The sequence below is a fragment of the Lissotriton vulgaris genome, chromosome 9, assembly GCF_964263255.1.
Source record: "Lissotriton vulgaris chromosome 9, aLisVul1.2, whole genome shotgun sequence".
In the NCBI taxonomy this organism is placed as follows: Eukaryota; Metazoa; Chordata; class Amphibia; order Caudata; family Salamandridae; genus Lissotriton; species Lissotriton vulgaris.
Window position 1 is genome coordinate 809,363,495 of NC_141697.1, and position 18,246 is coordinate 809,381,740.

Below are 18,246 nucleotides of genomic sequence, written 5' to 3' on the forward strand. Positions count from 1 at the left end.
ATTCGGTATTTACCGAATCGGCAATTAAAGAATTGTTAAGGATTCGGTAACGAATCCAGATGTTGGGACCTACATCCCATTTACCGATTTTGAAATACCGAATCGGTAAGATTCGGTATTTCTAAATCGGTAAATGGGATTTACCTACATCGGGCCCTAAGATCTCACAGCATCTGTAAGATTTGGTAATGCTGGTGAATGCACAGAACACTTCACAGTAGTGTTCTCGCCCCGATCCTCTTTCTACTCCATACAAGCGATTTGTATGGAGCTTTCATATCTGTCGGACGGAAGTTCCATGTTGAGCAAAAAGCTGTGTCCACGCTCTTATATGCAGATAACGAGGTTCTCCTGGCAAGGATGGCCAACGGCCTCAAGAGTTTAATTTTTAACTATAATAGATTTATGAGAGATCTGGATTTGGAGACTAATATTACAAAATCGTTTACAATGGTATGTGGCCAAAGAAATACAAAAACCTGCACCTTAAATATTGAGGGTAAAAAATTAGACAGGGTGAGCTCGTTTTCCTACTTTGGTGTGGAGTTTGATGATGGGTGCACCAGTCATCATGTATCTAAAATAGGATAACTCGCTACACTCGAGCAGTAGGCACTACATTGGCAAAAAACCAAGTGAACCGATTCTGGAGGTATACAATCAGAAATGTTTGCCAAATGTAGTGTATGGGATGGGTATTTTGGGATGCAGTAAGGTTGGTGTTATGCAGACAAAGGAGAATAGATTCTGCCACTGGTTATTAACCGTCCCCCCCTCAACCCCGCATTTCTCCCTTCATCAGGAGCTAGGTGTGGAGTATGTGCAGGATACTATACATGCCACCCCTTTGGTTCTCTGGTGCTCAATATGGGCTAACAAGGAAGCTGAATTTAATCAGAGAGTCATTAGAGATTCATTTTCTTGCGCTTGTGGTTTGGCAATTCCATGGTTAAAATATACCAAAGACTGATTCCTAGTTCTTGGCTGTCTACATTTGTTTAAGCATCCCGAGGCCACTATGAAAAAGGATAAATATTGGGTTCAGGATAGCTTTTTTAAGACAGGCCACCAGGGAATTAACTAAAGTGGCTAAATCCCTGGTTAGAGACTACTGTATCAGTCAGACGGTGGCTGCGATTGCACTTATTTATGATAGGCACCAAATGTGTACTAGAGAACTTTATGGGCTAGATTCAGGTTAGGTTTCATTTGTTGGCTATTATATTTTCCGTTAGGCTCAATACTCTTCAGCAACCATTGGTACCTGCCCATGTGATGCACAATCCAGCCAAACCCTATTACATTACATTACATTTTGTATTTTTTGTCGATATTATCTACTATCTACAAGGAGGGTTTTATTACCGATGTTGCGTAGATAAAAATTCGCTAAATGCAAAGTTAATTTATTTTTTCTATTGCAACTTAACGATTGTGACACGTTATTCAGTTGCTAGTTTTTTTAAGCATTTTAACACAAAGAAGGAGTATGTTATTGTACCAATAACGTAAATATATTATTTATTTGTATTATGAATTGTCGGTCTTTTACTATGATGTTGAATTTTGACCTCTGCATTTTAAATCCCTTAAAGCTGTTGCTGTAGGATGTCAGCTTATTCGTACAGCATGCTCCCATTCTTACTTTGAGTTTCTGAATTATGATCTAAGCACTTTATTCCACTTTATATAAGTTGCAAAGTTTTTTTATTGTAGATGTATTAATATTTCTGTTTTTATCGTGTGATTTTGTTAGTGTATCTTTTATGATCTGCATTTGGAAGATCAAATATAGACAAAGAAAAACATTGTTAGGATGCCAGAGGGGCATCCTGAGGTATTCTTTATTGCGCTCTGAGAGACCTGCAGAAATCCATCCGGGGATGATCTGAGCAGAGCCATGTTCCTGGAAACACAAGATATCATATGAATTACTTATTTGTTTGAAAATCTCGTTTCTTCAGATTTCTTATTTCATATATACTCTAGGAAAGAAGTGTAATTCTGTGTGAAGACGTTCTGGCCTTACAGGAGAGGGCATACAGGCATTGATTTGTTGCAATTTACTGGCTATAGTCTGAAGGTAGACTTTATGTGATTTATGTGATTTCAAAGTATCCAGTTTGAAGACTATAGACTCAAAGATGCCCTGTAAAGTATTTTGCACTAGCACCATTACATCCAGCATGAAGGACGACAAAGTTGGGGGCATATCCACATTCCAGGGTATAGGAAAATCTTAGGTAGTTGTGCACAATTTATTTCCTTTGGCCATATTTCATGGGCCCCCCTAGGTTGCAATTTTGACAGTCAGGCAGGTTCTTGGGCATAAGACTACTGTCTAGAAGATTATCATCTTCACCAAAGTCCATCCTGAAATTCTTCTGTAAAATATCAATTTCCTTCCTATTGGCGTTGCTTCTGGAAGTGTTATCTAACAAACTTTCCCTAAATCTACAGATGACAATCTAGGATTAAATTATTTGTACACCTTAGACTACTGCATCTTGTGCCTCCAATTATAAATTATTATGACTGGCCTTAAACGTTCTGGTGAACGTGCTTGATAAATTTAAACTTTCACTTCTTCCTAGTCTGTTCATGAAATGCTTGTCCCCAAAGTCCTTTATAGATTTTACCAATGATGAGGAATTAGGTAACCCACCTTCGTCAAGGACTCAAATATTGGGCACGGAAGATATATCAAACTCCCCACCCTCTATATTACTCACACATTGATTTTCCAGGAAGAGAAAAATTCAGCCCCTTTCCATTCCGATTCTAACGGGTTGCTGGTCTTCCCACCCTTCCAGGTTTACTCAAAGACATTTTGCTTATTAGCGCTATTGACACTATGTGTGGGTGTTTATCCCCTGTTAATCCACACTCCGCCGCTTCACCAAACCACCATCTTCATCAGGGCAATTGAATGCCAATTCCCATTCCCAGGCTCAGGACTTGAAACTATGGAACTCCAAAGTTTGCCTTGGAAGAAGAAGCTGTCACACTACTTAGGACGTATCCTCATAGGAGGAAAACGCTGCTTAGAAGAGGGGAGGAGGTAAAGATCAGAGAGGACAAAGAGCTGAAACAACGTTGGAAAGTCCTACATCGCTCAAGCCGGAGGGTGGAGAACTCAAAGACATGGGTATCCTTGCAGCATGTGCAGAACCCCAGGTGAACCCAATAACCAAGTGTGCTTTGTTGGGCTTCTAGATGAAGAACCTTAGTGCCTAAATGTTGATGAGGCACTGAAAGCTTAGTGACTGGCTGTCCTCGGCGATCAAGTCTGCTGGACATGAATGCTGAAGGACGTGTTGTGCCACGGAGGAAGGAATCCTTTTTTGTCACTGAAAATATCTTTTGAAGTCTTCACATCACCGCTGACACCCATGGAAGGCTCCTAGTTATATTTATATGGCGGTCCTGTGTCTGGCCTCAAGAAATATTTAGGCAATCATAGTCACTCTATCACCAGTGCTGGCGTTCACCGGACTGGGCATGCGCACATGCAGCTCAACATGGACAGCAGACATGTTGAATATGCAGAGGCTGAATTAAGGCATTCTCAGCTCGATGGGTTGTGCAAAGACGTACACCACATGAAGCAGGGCTACCCTCAGTGACCACTGGCCTGCATCTCACAAACATTAAAAGGACTTAAAAGGCACTGTACAATTTTGACTACAGGAAGGAGGAGAACAATCACTTTTTGGGTATTGATCAGATGCAACTTTTGAGTGAAGGGGTCAACCAGACTGTAGCTCCTACCTCTGAATAATTCCTCCAAAATTCCCTCAAGAGAGCCCAAGTCCCAATTTGTATTAGGTTACCACTCAGTATCCGTCCTGCAGGAATAGCCTTGGCTGCACCCCAAAATCACAGCAGTTTTTACATGATATACTGCTGTACTACTTGAAGCGCCTTTTCATAATTATATACAGTATTGTGTTGTGTGCAGAAGTCAAATACATTTCCTTTCTTAAGTAAAAGCACTACTTGGGTACTATTAATTACTATTGGATGCTATGTTGAGTTATGGCTCTTTAATTTCTCACCACCTCCCTGAGTAAGCCTTGGACTACTCAGCATTGCTACTCGGAGCAACAAGTGTTAAAGTGGTGTACTTGGTATTCAGTTTTGGGATGCATATTAGGTCAAGTCCCAGGTACACCAGTGGATAAAAGTTCTGACTCTCACAATGTGCACCCAGTAAACCCTGTCTGCCCTGGCACACCCTAAAAGGTTCACCGTTCCCAAATATTATTTTACAGGAATGGTCAGCCAGAGAGCTCTCTCGTTGTTGTGTAGTCCGTAGCCAATCACACATGACCAATCATTTCCAACACAAGCCTACTTGCATTTGCTGTTTGCCCTCGTAAACTTGAGCAACTGTCTGTCAGGTTTACAAACTCTTACTATTTGCTACCCTCCTAATGTCTAGGTATATGGGAAAGTGAGTTGTTGTCGACTGGAAGATAAAACTACTTCTGCTTTAGGGTAGGATGGTGTTCATTTGTTTAAATATCTTGATTTTGAGTCCGCAAATCCTCAATGATGGTGGGGGCATATCACAATCTGATATACAGCAATGGGTGCACACGCACAAAGGGGTTGCACTAAACCATACAACTCTGGCTCTAACTGGCTACCACTCGGTCCAATTGGGTGACAGTCCTCTCCCAAAGAGTGAGGAGAAGAAAGAACAAGGCAGTAAAAGACAATATAGGGAGTGAGTGTCTTCTCTCAGCTTATTGGCACTTGCATGTGTAGTTTCTTGGGAAAAGCCTCCTCTGATCTCTGGTAAGCGAGATAGAGAGTGCTCAAGGTACTGTGTCTATGTCTTTGAACTCTTTGGCCTGCCTAGTGACTTTCACACAGGCAAAGTCAGCAGCAGCACTAAGGTGAACCTGAAAACCTTTAGTAGATCCTTCTAGCTTGTTTTAGGCGTAAGGAAACAGCAGCACTCATCTGCACATTGTGGATTCATCAACAGCAAGAGGTCTGACTCAAAGATGATACTTGAAAAGCCACGAGGGGCTCCAACGTGTTCCTATGCACACTGCTAGTGTGTGTATAAACCTCAGAATTCAAAATCCAACCAACCAGGTTGGAGATGAGCTTCCATCCTTGGAGGGATTTCTTTTTCACTGAATGGCAAGATTGTGCAATCTTTGGGCTGAATGTGGGAAGAGCCAGAGAGAAAGAGACAACGAGGGAAACAAGGTATTGTCATCTTTGTTGGCTGTGGTCAAATAACTTTTGAGTATATGATGCAGTAAAGCACCTTTTTTAAAACCAGAACCATAATCATACTGTTGTATATGCTAGTCTGGAAACTGAGATCTTTAGCTTGCTTTGATTACCAGCTGGTGACACACACTGATTACGTTTGTTTCTGTTTGAACAGCTGGGAAGAGAGTACAAAACTTATTGTAAAAGTGAATGTGAATAACCAGATGTACAAAATCGTATATATGTTACTGGCTCTCTGTGAAAGCTATACATAATATACAGAATTAAAAAAGGGAAACAGTGAGTAACTGAGATGTTTATCACTGAGAGGTTCTGAGCAACATCAAATAGATAATAAGACCAAAGTACATTATCCATGATGTCACTTAGAAATCCAAGATAAAAACAATCGACCTTAGTCACTTAATACGCATCCACAATTATGTTATGTAAGATCCATCAAAAGAAAATCATCTACTCTTGCTTTCAACATTCAAAACAGAACAGAAGAGTAGTGGGTGAGCCATACATGACATGGCTTCCTCGTCCTCTCTCAAAGATTAAAAACCCTGTACTTGTGCCATCCACCCCAATCATTTACTTTCTCCTAAATTGAATAACTATAACCTGGCCTCTTTCCAACCATCCACACCAGCCTCTAAATTTATGCTCCATGACCAACATATATATTTTTTAAATTCCCTCCACTGTGACCACCTCTACTATCTTCTGTGCCAGCCCTACCCTGCTCAAAGCTGCAGTCTCTGCTCTTACGTTGAGAGCAGTAGTGGCTGCCTCAGAAAGGGGGTGGTGTGGCAGGGGGGAGGAATGAAAAAAAAAACTTGCCTTCTTCTTCGCCGCTGCACGTCTCTCCTCTGCCTTTTTCTCTGCTGTACCGGAGGCACCCAGGCTACTGGACTCTCCCAGCCAATCACGGCGCTTGATGAGCAATGTCATGATCAGTCAGAGCGACTTGTTTGGCCACTCAGGCAGTACCTGATAGGCTGGGCATGTTCTCCACTGGAACAAATCCCCTGCACACACTAACAGTGTTTCAATTATATCAATACCAGTGTGACAAAAACTTGAGTCTTTGCTGGACCATTCACTTCAGTTTATTCACAACAGCCTTAGCCAACACTTGTTTCGTCGTGCTTACGGTTGTGCGCAGCAAATTCTTCAGAGCTAAGAAACAAACAATAGTACAGAATTGGGAATGAAAGGTATGCAACAATAGAATCCAATGTCAGTTTCCTACAGTGACAGACTAACTTTGACGGATATGCTCGTGTTGCCTACTCGAGCCTGTGGAAACTCATGCTGTCTAAAATGTTTCACCTCGCTTTTTTAGTGACAAACTATGTATTTTAAGAAAAATGATAATAAAACTCTTAAATAAAATAATTCCGGAGTTAAGGCCTTGTTTCCTTGTGAGTCCAATTGTGACATATGAGCCTAAACAGTCAATAGTAACTTTGCTAAACTGAACTTAACATAACGACACCCCCTCAATGTTGCCTGGTACCTGAAGGTATGTAATAAAAACAAAATACCTATACTCAATGCGCGAAGATCCTAGGGGAAAAGAGACGGGTTAAAAACGTATACAGGCCCTCTAAAAGCAAGTTTATCATGCCACTGTGACCAAATCTGACCGGGAAATCAAACCTAAATCTGGTTGTATTTCCGTCCCAAATGGGATTCGGTAGGGTCCAATTTTAGACACACAGTTAAAACTGCACATATCTTGTGTCCAGAAATAATCCCTCCTATTTACAGTATATGTATCCTGGGTGTGTTTCCCAATGAGGAGTCCCTGAGGATGGGTAAATAAAGGAAAACTGCCTAGTTACATATAAGAATACACCCAAAGGAAAAATGGCAGTGGCATATTCTATATACTTTGAGAATATGGTAATGTGGTCCCACGTACCCTAAACGAGGATTTAGTAATAGTGTAAGTTTATTCAGCCATGAATTAATAAAATCTTTGGTGCATTGCCCCCACTCGATGCAGGTTGTGTTAAAGAAAATAACCAGCAGCCATATCCTTACCGGTTTCAATACGGGACGTTTGCCTAATAAAAAGAATCAAAGGAAAGTGTGTCAGAACAAGCGAGTAGACAGACGCTGCGGTGAGTATTTAAAAGATGCCCCCAAATGCAGAAGCTTGTATCTAGCTTAATTGGCACTATACTGCTAATTGCAGGAGAACATTCAGTTGGTTATGAGCGCTTACCTCTGTGATGAACAGAGCTTCTTCCGGCGTGTAGGCTGGAGACCTAATGGCCAGCAGGAGAACACACGTTTATTTAAGCTTGGGAGGGGAAACAGTTGTAGGACTGTACCCACTCCAAAGACATTGGCCATCTTGGAACTGTAAATTCAGTACCTCGCTTATCAATAGAGGTTAAAAGTGGGCAATTCATCAGCCAATGAGGTGTGTTGATGTAGAGCTCAAGGGTCGTGGGGTATTGGTCAGCATTATGCTCAATGGGCTAATTCATAGTAATAAAACAAATAACCTTGGCCATCTTGGAGTGTCTAATCTCCGCATCCGGCTTAATAACAGAGATAGTGATGGGCAAATAACTGCCTAGAGAAAGACCAAAGAAAATATCAAAATAAAACGATTGTAGCTGTGTGCTTCCAAGAAGGATCTGAAAATATATTTTCGATTATTGTTGTGTGCAACACAGCCCAGTGGAGCACATGCCAAGTGCCCATGACTGTTTGGCTAGCCCAAGATGGCCAGCCAAGCCGTCATGCTCACTTAGGGTGGGAATGCAGACCACACTTGCTTCCTCTGACAGCTGGGAACACAGCGCCGCCCCACCCTGCCCAACCTTTGCTGGAGTCGCAAAGAGAAATTAAATGATAATAAATTCTTGTTATTATAATTTTATTTTTATTTCCACTGCTCAAGGAGCAGTGGGCCGACACTCCACCACCTTAGCAGAGGAGCCATCACTGTTTGAGCATGCTGATTCTGGTTCTGTGAGAGCTGGTGGTCACCACAGATTTTTTGGGTCTGACCTAGACAGCGCATGTGCTGTCTCTTACGAGCCAAGCTGTATCTACTCTATGGGCTTCAAGCACGCCCATCGTTTTTTAAATTTGTTCTTCGTGTGCTGTTCAGAAATGTTTGCTTTTCAGCAGTGCATTGGTTTTATTTGTCCCTCCTTTTGGTGTTTGGTTCCATCCCATGGTGGCTGGCCCTATTACATGTAGTTGTTCCCTTCTGTCTATTTCTTTTACGTTCGGCACACTATATCTATATTTTTTTTCTTGTTTGTCTTTTCTGAACATTGTGTTTCTAAACACGCTCAGTTAAAGGCCTTTTCTGTTTTCAATCGCATCCCAGTGCATCCACACAATGGGAGCTACTGCACCCCCACAACCCCCAGCAAGGCTTTTTTGTGTTCATGTAATTTATGTGTTTTGTTTTTATAATAATTAACATAGCATGAACTCAACCTCAAGGTATCAGAGAGCTTTACAAGAGCACCACTTGCATTTGTTTACTGCGGTTCAGAGTTTGCATTATTATTGCCGACTAAAGCATTCTGCATCATGTAAATTTGTTGTTAAGGTGAACATAAACATTGAAGAGTGATCCTGTTTTTGCTGGTAGGAATAGTGTACCTTGTTGAGCAACCCTTTCACCAGGGTGGACTTGGCCATTCCTCTGTGTCTCAAGCTGAGGGCGGAGAGTTTCTCGTGCATTGTTGTCAAGGGCCGAGGCATAGAAGTTCTGACTGCCATAACTGCCACCATGTGCAGCCCACTGGAGAAGCTGCAGATCATCTGCCACATTCAGAAGTCACTTAAATACACTGTTTTTGATTGTATGTGGCTGCCACACAGTGCTTGTTTTGTTTGTTTAGGCAACTACCTGCGGGGCACCGCCATACTGCTGATCTACAAAATCCAACATGGAGAGGTGCAGCTGCTAAGTGAGGTCAGAACTACTGGCAGGGGCGGTGCAACACTGTGCAGCACAGCTATTAGCTGAACTCCTGTCAAGATGGGGATTTTAGGCTAGTTTAGTTTTTTGTTGTTCACACCACCTGTCATGCTTGCTTTTAAATGCCTTCACCTGACTTGTTTTCAAGAGCAATCACACTCCCTCAGTGACTGGTCGAGCAAATCCTTCTCGTATCCATGCCCCTCTAGCAGGTCTCCCTTCCCCCATCACTTCTGCTGTAAATATGAAAAAAACAGCAGCGCGAGGAGGCATTTCCTGGGCCCGCTAGCCCTCGCGCTCTTTGTCTTTTTGTGCTTTCTATCTAGTCCGATATCCAGCAACAGTACCTGCTGCCTTAACTTTTATTTTAAATACTGCAGATACGTACTGGTTGCAAACAGAGATCATCTTCTGTAACACAGCCCCCTCAGCAGTCTCAGCCCTATCACTGATCCGTCCGGGCCCCCAGATCATAATATATGAGTTAAATAATGGCCTGCCACGCTGTCTGCAGGAGCCAGCGAATCTGGTGTTGCCAACATTTTACAACAAGTTTTCACACAGGGGAAACCCAATAAACCCTTGTAGGCTTGGGCAGTTTCTGGTTCAAAACATAAAGTGCTACAAGGGACTTGTTTGAAAGACGTTGATTCTTGGTTAACGAGTGGTTTGACAATTTCCACCCTTGTGTATCCACAGGATATCTGGTTCAATTCAAAGCAACATAAATGCAGGGAAGGTAAAAATACAGAAAAGAGCTGGAGAAGGTGGGTTTGTACTGAAATAAATCTTTACTTCAAATAAATGATGCGGGATGGAAACATAAGTAAATTCAAGCAGTGAGAGTCATGAAGTAGGAAAGACAATCAATTTCTCAATAATTCACAACCCTATGTATCAGCTCCAAATGATTTTAACAAACAACCCAGATTAAATAATAAAACGTGGTTGTAAGATGGCGTCAAACGACAGCATTTAAGAAGATGATAACTAGATGTCGACGTTTCGGTCTTGGTAGTGTTCATCAATAAGACCTTCATCAGGACGATGTTGTATTTCAATGCTGTGAACAACTCCCGGAGAGTGTTAAGAAAGGGCCGCATACAAGTATTCAGGCGGTCTATGGAGCAATCTGAAAAATAGATAAAGGTAAGCCCACGTTTTTTAATTGTGGTGAATAGTCCAGGCCAACTAGTTAGCTGTTCAATTTTTTCAAGGACGCCGGCAACACGGGAAAAACACCTTCGGTTTGTAGCAATACTATTCCCAGCATTGAAATACAACATCGTCCTGATGAAGGTCTTATTGATGAACACTACCAAGACGGAAACGTCGACATCTAGTTATCATCTCCTTTAAATGCTGTCGTTTGACGCCATCTTACAACCACGTTTTATTATTTAATCTGGGTTGTTTGTTAAAATCATTTGGAGCTGATACATAGGGTTGTGAATTATTGAGAAATTGATTGTCTTTCCTAGTTCATGACTCTCACTGCTTGAATTTACTTATGTTTCCATCCCGCATCATTTATTTGAAGTAAAGATTTATTTCAGTACAAACCCACCTTCTCCAGCTCTTTTCTGTATTTTTACCTTCCCTGCATTTATGTTGCTTTGAATTGAACCAGATATCCTGTGGATACACAAGGGTGGAAATTGTCAAACCACTCGTTAACCAAGAATCAACGTCTTTCAAACAACATTTTACAACAAGCATTTGCAATGCAATAGGTCTCGCAATTGCTAGATTTTGACTATTGGTATTGCAAATGACAATGCTGTTTATTTTGTGTTTTAAAAACCGTCAATAATAAAAGGCATTGTCATTTACAATACCAATAGATCAAAATTTCTAAAATGCGAGACATGTTGTATTGCACATGCTTGTTGTATACAAGTCCCCTATGCTGGCTTTCATGTTATTGGAGGCCACGCAAAGTTAATATGAGCCGTGCTTAAAGAAATGTCTGCAGCTGCTATCAAAGTGAATACGTGGAATGGGGCACTTTTATCCAAAAGAGCATTTGTTTGTGAAGTTGACAAACAAATGTTTTATTTTTTGTAAAGATCCCTGTGAAACCGTGCATGGCATGTTGAATGTTGCAGGAAAGCATGTAGTGCCTGCAGTAGGAGAAACCATTAAAGAAAATACTGCTTACAGAGTAAATAAGACTTAATGTGCAACAATCGAAGTAAAAGGGCCCGTCCTCATGTGAGGTTACAAATGAAGACAAGGCAGTACTAAGGCGGGACTAACAAGCCTATTAACAAATTAGAAGTCAGCCTTTAGGAAGGACAATGAAACACGCCAATGACAAATATGGGCGGAGATTGGGCGGGGCTTCAAGTTCATAAAGCATGGCTCGCGGAGAAGCGCATGTGCTTCCCAGGCTCGACCTAAAAAGTGAAAAGAGGCTCAAGGGGGAAGAGAAAAATGTGGAAAAGAAGAAGATGAGAGGCAAGAGTAAAAAAGAGACTCAAATGGGTCAAAGCAAGAGTGAAAGACGGAAAAGAGGTTTGAGATGGAGCAGTTAAATGCGCAAGAGAAGGAACAGAAGGAAAAAGCTTGGCAGAAGCTGAAAGTGGGAGAGAGGTGAGTAAAGGAGCTGAAAAGAAAAAGCGAGGCGGGCTCCTCAGACAAAAGGAGCCGGTCTGAAAGTGCATAGACTGGTCAGGGATCAGTTAGACAAGAGAGGGTGGCGGTGCTGGGCCTAGGCACTTGCTCCAAATATTCCAGTGCTCTTGAGTTCTTGCAAAAGCCAGATACCTGGAGGTGTTTCATTTTATATTAGCTGGGGCAAACTAAGATGCAGCACACAGATATTGCGCTCAGGAAGGGCTATAACTGGGGATTCGCAGAAATCATTTCAGCAGGAGTACCTAAAAATAGATGGGCTGGACATGATATGTAGGTGCAGCCCAAATTTCAATTCACATTTTGAGAAAACTCTAAGTGCTGTCTAAAACCTACTTCCTGCTTACAATATTAACAGTTTTTTCAGGGTACGAGGTTGAGTAGGGGAGAGGTGTGAGAGTTTGTTCAGAGTTGTTGCCAGTTTAGTATTCTTTTCGAAACTTACTATGTATATTAAAATACAATAAAAAGATGTAAAAATGATTGCTGTTACTTATAAATGTTGAATTGGCAACGGCATATGTCACACTTTGCTTTGTCTAAGGGGATAAAACTAAGTTTTAACGTGCATTACCTGTATTTTAATGTTTTACTTGGAATCAGTGGTTGTTTAATAGTTCCCTATGGCTTTGTCTGCAAATGAAGAGTCCCTTTTTCATCAAAATATGTAACAGCATAATTCACCTGTTTGACGTACAGCATCATGGGTAACTTATTCTGTGAAGCACAAATTAAAGCCATGATTCTCTGTGAAGTTTTGAAGTGATTGTTACATGGAGTAAGCTACTCCTTGCAGACGGGTTTAGCTTATTCTTATGGTTCCAGTTACAGCTTTCCTATTATATCAAAGTGTGATTTTTGGAAAATCACTCGCTTTCTAAAGCCCCTTAATCAGACATGGGACTTTGTATGCATTGGAGGCCTGGCACACAACCCGGCACTTGTGAGATAGAAAACAGGATTGTGGAATAGCGAATACCAAGCTTAAACTGTTTTCAGTATAAACAACCTCAAATATGGGCAGAAAAAACAGAATCAGCACACATCAGTTTTAGATTATTGATAAAAGTTCAAATGAAATCAAGTGTCCATGATGATTTGAAGAAATTGGCAAGGTCCAAAATTTGTCTTTTATCCAAAAATATTTTCTTTATTGATCAATAGTCATTAAAATCCAATATCCACATATTTCATTAAGCCATTTAGTCAACACGTTTCGTCTCATAGGTGACTTCTTCAGGGCTCTTAAGTTGTGTTCTTTCCAAAATCCAATACTGGTCAAAAGGACTTTTTCAAAAGTGCGTAAAGTTGTAATGTCAAAATATGAATCAGGCTATCACTTCTGGTGCAGCAGGAGCAGCCACTTCCAGTGCAGCCGGAAGAGGGCCAACACTACAGCAGTATTGGAAGACACCTCCACGGCTGCTGCTCTGAAAACCACAGCGCTTGTTGCAGCACCAGAATTAGGATGTTAACTTATAAACTGCAAGTAACTAAAGGATCCCTGGGACACAAGCAGTAACCCACTGATCTATTTATATTATATGCCCTTTGTGATCCGCGTGGTACACATTCTTTGCAACAGGCATATTAAACCACTGCACTACCTTACAATGAATTAAAACTTCCACTAGACAAACCTCTGATCTCTCTCTCCAGCAGGAACGTTCATCACTGGAGTGATCTTGATGTTTTTATTGATGGCTGAAAATTGCTGGAAGTAACGAATGCGGCAGCAGGTGCTTTTAAAAGGAAAATATACCAGCAAATAGGGCGCCAGGCATTGATCTCACTGCCCTGAGCCAACCCTGTGTGCCTGCTACAGTCAATGCTTGTGATAATATCACTGACATCAGTAGGAAAAAGCAGCCTACCAGATTATACAACAGGCCTACTATCAGACAAAAACCCGACAAACACACTGAACTGTCAGTCCAGCCCTTCTTGCACTGTCAGATTGCCTTGCAGATCATCCCAATCCTGTTGCCAGTGGATTCCGTTGGCAGTGCCAGCAGTTAACCACAAAGGTAAGAACATGTTTTGCACGTCGTGCCTTAGGAGTAGGTTCAATTGGTATAGCAGGTGCGAATGCACAGGACCTAGTGGTCCACTGAACCCTGATTTGGGCTGTATTTCCATTTCATACCGCTGCCAGTGGGGGCCACCTATTTACTTGCACTAAAGCCAGTGGACTGGTACAAACGCACCTACGTCACTGCCTAGTACATCTTTTTTTTCACATGATTAAGCATAGTTTTAATTTGGAGGTAACAACCATCACTTTACCTTTAAATCAGTCAAAAAATGCCTCCAATCCTAAAAGAAACCACAAAAGCAATCATCCAAATTTCTGACGCATGTCAGTGTAAAATTTAAGCTGGGCCACCTCTGTGTCAAAGCTACCCGCTTACAACTGCTTCGAGCAACAACCCTGAACTTACTTGTATGAAAAAAGTTACCTACATTGGTAGTGTACGTAACGTTTTGAACACTGACGTCCAAAAATCTATTGTTTTTTTAACTTACCTTATTTTGCCAGCTGCGTCCTGCGTGTGAAGTGCAGTCGGAGGCCCAGAGAACAAACTTCTCTGCAGTGAAGGCGGGCGAACTTGGGGAAGCGGCACAGATCTTTGGTCAGACTTGCGCGTTGCACCAATGAATGATCTGCGCCCCCTCCTATGTCACTGCCTACGTTAAGGCAGATTAGGTGCCTCAGCCCCCTGGTCACGAGTGGTGGTAGCAGCATCGCACCGAAAGTATACGCAGGTACTGCCTGCGCAAACCCTGTCCCTGTGCATAGTGTCAATATCGGCCCAAACCCAGACATTTCTTCATACAACACACCCTTCCACCAATAACCGACACAACACAATTTGATGGAGAAAGTTGTTGCAGTTTTATTAGCATAAACATTATGCCAACATGTTGGGTTATCTTACGGGAGATCCAGAGCAAGCCGCCTCTCGCGACCCGCCCACCTGATGAGCCATAACCCCCCCGGTGTTAACCGTCGGGCGTTGTCAGTTTTGGGGGGAAGGTCTAACCCCTCCCCCGGTGAACTCCTCGTCCACCCGTTACTCACACCCCTCCCCCCACGGGGGGGGGGCGGAGCGTTGGCAACCCCCGGTTGCTCAGGTACACAACCGCCCGAAGGACTAACGGGGCGCCGTCGGTCCTCCAGGATCCATCGTGGATCTCCCTAGGGGATAATTCACTCACGCACCCTTCCGGTGCTCATGTAGAGGGTACCCTTCTGTACCTTCCTGTATTGGATCGCCCTGTAACTCCTCCTGCAACACAAAGACAAGTCATTAGTATCAACAAACCCCCCCGATCTCCACAAGAGCAGGGTAAGCGGATGGGAGGGAAAACGCCGGGCAGTCTTCTAGACCCGCGATGGGGGATCAGCCAGGGGGAGGGGGCGAGGGTCAACTCGCCGCTGCCAAGGACAAAGAGGGCGCTTGACCCTTTCCCCCTAGGCTATATAGCCATTCATCCCCTCCCCCAAGGACAGGAAGTGACATCACGGGGGGACCACTGGTCCCCCCAACCACTAGACCGCTCAGGGTCTGTGCCATCCTATGGCACTAAGGGTGGCTGCTCTCATAGGTGACCACCTTTGGTGTCCCGGGGCAGCCTAACATGTTATGTTATGTTATGTTATGTTATTGAGCTTTTGTATAGCGTACAGCTACTCACAGGGAGTGTCCCGACGCTTTCCACCCTCAACTCATATTGAAATAACACAACACAGCTAAAAACAAACAACAGAACGGAACAGAAACAATGGGCAATAAAAACAGACTAGGAGTTAAAAAGCCAGGTCTTCAGGCCCCTCCTAAACTGGAGCAAATTAGCAGTGCTCCGAAGGGAAAATGGAAGCAGATTCCAAAGCTGGGGGGCTCTGTAGCCAAAATATCAGCCCAAACCCAGACCTTTCTTCATGCAACACACCCTTCCACCAATAACCGACACAACACAATTTTATGGAGAAAGTTGTTGCAGTTTTATTAGCATAAACATTATGCCAACATATTGGGTTATCTTACGGGAGATCCAGAGCAAGCCGCCTCTTGCGACCCGCCCACCTGATGAGCCATAACCCACGCGGTGTTAACCGTTGGGCGTTGTCAGTTTTGGGGGGAAGGTCTAACCCCTCCCCCGGCAAACCCCTTGTGCGCCCATTACTCACGCCCCTCCCCCCTCAGGGGGGCGGAGCGTTGGCAACCCCCGGTTGCTCAGGTACACAACCGCCCGAAGGACTAACGGGGCGCCGTCGGTCCTCCAGGATCCATCATGGATCTCCCTGGGGGATAATTCGCTCAGGCACCCTTCCGGTGCTCATGTAGAGGGTACCCTTCTGTACCTTCCTGTATTGGATCGCCCTGTAACTCCGCCAAGGCTCTGGGTGCGGCAGCCGCCGTCCCAGAGTCCCCCCACACCTTATCCCTCCTCTATTTACAACCCGCTGCTCCCATAGCTTCTGATAGGTCAAGCAGGAAAATGGCCATCCCCACTTCTGATAGATGAACACCGTCCTCATCGAAGCAGCCCGTACATTTGGTATGTAACAAACTGTGCCTTATGAAGCCGATTCCCCTTTGTTCAGTGAATTTGCGCATGGAACTGTTCACTCGTCTGCGGGAAGTCTCCACCGCCACCCCTGATCTAGCGTTTTTCCAATGCAGTCTGGGAGTGATTTCAGACAACCATAATTCACAGGGCCCCAAGAGGTTGCTCAAATCGCACAGCGTGTCCCTCATTGTCTGTAGCAAGACCCTGCGCTCCAAGTGGACCAACTCCTCACCCCCAGATGTAAAATTAATAAGTCTGGCGGAGAACCACCCCTGTCCAATAACTGCTGAAATACACGCCTCACGCTACTCCAGTGTAGGTCGGCCGACACTATCCACCTGATCTTTGTTGTTGAGAAAACATGCTTCCATTTTCCGCTCTCAGCCCACCGGGCTACATTCAGGATTCTCGTATTTCCTGCCACCCAAACAGATTTACCTACCAAATAAAAGATGCAGATGCTTAAAAACCATGTTTATTAACAACACTCCAAGTTATACACTGCAATCAATAACACTGACTGAACGTCACACGCATAGTATTTAAAATGAAAACACAAACTTCCAAAAGGCCATTCCTATTCCAACCCACTCAGGAGCGAATGTATCGTTTATAACAGTTAGACTCCCAGCGCCCCACCTGTTTTATATTTTCCACTGGCAAACCTGCCTCAAAAATGCTGTGGTCGCGCACCTATCCTAAATGAATGGGGACAAAACCTTTTTCCCAGTCTTTTGCTGCCAGATAAGTCTAAACAGGTATCCATGATGCGCTGCAGTTGGTACTTGGTCAGGGGGGTTTCGTCTGTGTGGATCAGCAGGTAACCGTCCACAGGGGGGCGCTGTGCAAGGTAAGTTTCGACCAGCTGTACGGGGCAGTACCTGGCAATTCCCAATTTGTTCAGCACTATTACCCTATCCGCACCTCCTTGGTCTGTTTTGAATTGTCTCAACCTTATTGACAAGCAGTCCCCAACCAATGTAGCATCCTGCCTACACAGGGCTGTGCCTGATTTGTCATTCTTCGAGGTGGTCACAATCTCCCCTATTCTGAACGCACCAAAGAAGGCTAGTGCAAAGGTTGCGGAAAATAGAGCTGCCTCGAACGCTGAACTGGTGGCCCTTTCTGTGTTGTCCAGCATCCCATTCAAAGTCGCAAAGTCAATCTCTGCCCTGTTGTCCGGAGCACGGGGCTCGCTTCTAGACCAACCCTTCAGCGCTGACTTTATTAAAAAGGAGTTGGTTGGGTCAGGCTGTCCCCTCAGTGTAGCACGGTGACTAATGGCAGACAAATGCCCCGCCACCCAAGATTGTGACTTGCCCTCATCTTTCGCCCACATGATAAAATCCTGAGTCCTGGACTCCAAAGTAGGAATCTCATGTTCCCAGTCCCCGGTGACAGCACAGAATTTCTCCACTCCTGCCCGGTAACGCTTGACTGTTCGTGGAGCCAAAGCCAGCTCACCTAGACCTCTCAGGCGCTTCTCAGATTCAAAATGAACCACAGGTGCTCTGGGAGTCTTGTCATTTCTTGATTTGCTCTCGGCCACGCCTCCCGAAACCTGTGCCACTGGAAGTGAGAAAGAGCGTCAGCAGCTGTATTCTGGACCCCTTGGATATGTCTCACTCTACATTCTACATTGCAAACCAGACAAACCCTCATCAACTCTCTGAGTAGGCATAAAACTAAAGGGCAAGAAGCAGACTGCGAATTGATGGCCTGTACCACAGATAGATTATCTGACCACATCAAGACTCTACGTGCAGCTAGCTTGGCTGGCCACAGATGAAAAGCTACTACGATAGGAAACAATTCTAGCACTGTGATGTTGG